The sequence below is a fragment of the Meleagris gallopavo genome, chromosome 16, assembly GCF_000146605.3.
Source record: "Meleagris gallopavo isolate NT-WF06-2002-E0010 breed Aviagen turkey brand Nicholas breeding stock chromosome 16, Turkey_5.1, whole genome shotgun sequence".
Classification (NCBI taxonomy): domain Eukaryota; kingdom Metazoa; phylum Chordata; class Aves; order Galliformes; family Phasianidae; genus Meleagris; species Meleagris gallopavo.
This window is the reverse complement of record NC_015026.2, coordinates 5,937,473-5,940,726: the sequence shown is the minus strand read 5'-3', so window position 1 is coordinate 5,940,726 and position 3,254 is coordinate 5,937,473. Positions and strand designations below refer to the sequence as shown.

At 48.2% G+C, this 3,254-nt stretch overlaps 1 long non-coding RNA gene across 1 annotated transcript; it reads right to left on the bottom strand.

The window, feature by feature from the left end:
- Nucleotides 1–10: 10 nt before the first annotated feature.
- On the bottom strand, nucleotides 11–3,216 carry LOC109370220. The gene is made up of 3 exons (XR_002120175.2): nucleotides 2,964–3,216; nucleotides 609–764; nucleotides 11–487 (listed from the first exon to the last, which is right to left on the bottom strand). It is a non-coding gene; the product is annotated as an uncharacterized LOC109370220 (long non-coding RNA).
- Nucleotides 3,217–3,254: the final 38 nt, after the last annotated feature.

Genomic DNA, 3,254 nt, shown 5'->3' with positions numbered 1-3,254 from the left:
CCGCTCCGAACGCCCTGCGGCCCCGGGATCTGCGCTGCCCCTCGGGAGGCCGCGCCGACACCGAGTCCGAAGAGCCCCGGCGCCGTCCGGGAAAGGAGCCTCGTCTCGCTTTCATGCGTTTCTCTTCCCAACGTGAACCAGTTAAACTGGTTTCAAAACCCTGAAGTAATTCTAATTGTTGCTAGCGGGAACTGAAACTGAACCAAAATAGCTTCACCCGCAGTTTGCATTAAAATACGTGCTAGTGAAGTAACTCGCCGCCCCGCGGTGGTACTCGATTGTCTCTCGCTCTGAATTTCAGTGCATCAGTTCAACCTGCAGGGCAGCAGCGCGCCGAGCTGACTCGAAACGGCGAAACGGCCCCGCGGCGGTACGAACGGCTGCGGGAAGCGGCGGCTGCTCACGTGCTGCCCTGAGCTGCAGAAGCTTCGACATGGAAGTTAGAAACAGAACCCCGCTTTAAGATGTTCTTTTGCATCCAGAGCGCCTGTTGAAATGAAAAGATTGTTCAAACAAACACCAGGTCTCGTTTGCTCAATATGCGAGTAAAAAGCAACGCGCGCACAAAAAAAGCACATCACAGATTGCCTCTTGACTCAGCAGCACACCTTGGCGGAGGTCTCACAGCTGCGCTGCTCACAGCCAGCTGCGGCCAGCAGCCCGTCCCATTGCGGCGTGTCTGGGCAGGGCGGCACACGCGTTCCCGGGATGCCCGGTGCAGCAGCAAAGCAGCAGCGCCCAGCCTGCACTGCGGTCGTGCATTCCTTGATGAGCAGAATTATCACAGGAAAGTCAAAATTATTTGGATGTCAGGAGTTACACTCAGTGTGTCAGCCTAAGCTATACTTTGTTCAAATCTTCACAGTGCTGCCCTCCTGTTGATTCCTCAGACTTATTAAGAGTTTCTGCCCTGTTTTGTACACTCTCTAAATTCATCTTAAAATCCTGCTAGGTACATGGGTGGGTTGGTTTTTGGTACCTTGATGCTCACTACAACACCTGTTGAAAAAGTTGACATAGCTCCAGTGGTGTTATCCTGCTGCCCCATGGCTGTAAGCACTGCCTTTTCCTCCAGTTTAATCTGCAGTGCATATAAAGTTAATAGCTCTCACAATCACTAAAAGTTACTGGTTCCAGTAGGTAAGGTAGAAGAATTTTTTATAGCACTGTTGATAAGAAGCCAGGAAAAAACTGCTAAATAGATAACACAGTCTCTAAGAGCTTACTCTTCTACACATACTGTGTATGCATTAACAGAATACAAGCCTATACTTGAAGTGATACAGCAAAAAAATATTTAGGACATGGAGAACATATGTAGAAAAGTAAGCATGAAGTGAAAGGAGGGTCAAGAAGAACATATTTTTACCCACTTGTTTTTTTCTAGATACTACTGCATGCTGACAGAGTAATAACATTTATGTTACACTTTCAGGATTTCAGCTTTCCAAGGACTTCAAAATGTTTTTCAGCCACGGGCAGACCCTGTATGGGTCATGCACCAGGTTAATGATGGTTCTTGTATCTAAAAATACCTGGATCTGCACCTCAAATTAATTCTCTTCCAGTTAGTTCCATCTCTATTAGAAACTCCAACAAAAATCAACAGCCAAGATTTTAACTGAAGTGCCACCAAAATGCAGAGGAAATAATTCAATGCAAAAAATCATAGAATCAAAGAATCATTAAGGTTGGAAAAGATCTCTACGAACATCTAATCCAAATGTCAGCTCATCCCTGACCATGTCCCTCAGTGCCACATCTCCACAGCTCTTGAACACCTCCAGGGATGATGACTGCAACACTTCCCAGGGCAGCAGTGCTTGTGCCCGAACAGTGCTCCTTCTAAGAAGAAATTGGAGCAGAAGAGTTCAGAAGAAGGTAAGACTCAAAATATTTGTTGTGAAGAAAAAATAGAACTGACATAAAGACAAGCCATTGAAGTACTACAGGGGTAAGATCCCACATTGCCATAAAGCCTCTGAACATGGATTTCACAAACCATTGTTATAACTGCATCTTCTGAAACAGAGATTAATATTTAAATAAACATTAAAGTCTTGTTTTAAAGCTGTTTTCCTTGTAATCTCAAAAACAAAGCACCTGAAATTCTGTTCCAGATCCTGACATTTGCCTTGAAATTAAGCCTGGACAGGAAATATGGGATGGAAAACAACATCTGCTTATCAATTGGAAATTATGTGTAAGAAAGCTGCGATCCACGAGGTCATGGAGAAATTTGGGAGGATGTGGAGAGGAATGGCACGTGCTGAAGGTCAGCGATCGCACTGAGGGGAAGGCAGGGAGCGGGCAGCGCTGTGCTGCTGAGTCACTGTTGCGTGAGAGGAAAGGACACTGCAGCTGTGCTTCTGGAGAATTCTTCTTTTTTCTCCTCTCTGAATTGTATGCATTACTTCCTTTCAGCTATTCCTTGAAAACTCTGAATATAAATGTTTGCTTTGAGAGGAATGTTTGGGGAAAAAAAAGCAACAACCACTTTGCTAGGTTACTAAGTGGCTCCATGCTTGAGAGGACGCCCACATTACTACAGGCCAGCGTGCTGCTGTGCTCCTTCCAGACCATGACACATCCACTTGTTCATCCATACTGACTGCATTTCCTCTGGAAAACACTTCATCATCCACAAAGCAAACACTGTCAGCTCATCAGAGCAAGGCGAGGCACGGCACGCCAGCACCAAACCCACACCAGAGCCCTCTACAGCCTCACACAACCCCACTGCATGGCTGCAGCCAAGTTCTTCTAACTGGAATCTGGTTTTTGGTGCATGGAAAGTTCATCTTTGAGAGCCCTCGAGCAAAACTCTCCAGGGAGGGACTCTCTTCACTCTTTTTAGTTTTAAAAAAAAGAAAGCACACTGACGCCCTTTAAATTAGAGCGGAAAACACTACAGCAATGCCAGAAGGTCCTTCCTCAGCCTCCGCTCGCACGCCCCAAGATACCTATCTGAGGGTAATTCCGCGTACACGTGTGCACCGCGTACTGTTTATCCCGGCTTGCCCTTGCCAGCGGACATCCCGGTAGCACAGGGTACCGCCCGGCGCTGGGAGCCCGTTCCCCGTGCAACAGCCGCCCCGCCCTCAGCCCTCCCGTGCCCTCAGCGAGACGCTCCCGCCAAGGCAACGCCTCAGACAGCGCGCGCCCCAGCACTCCGTCTCCCTTCTCACGTCACTCAGCGCCCGCCGCGCAGCGCGATTGGTCGGCGGGCGTTGAGAGGCGGGGACAGCGGACGC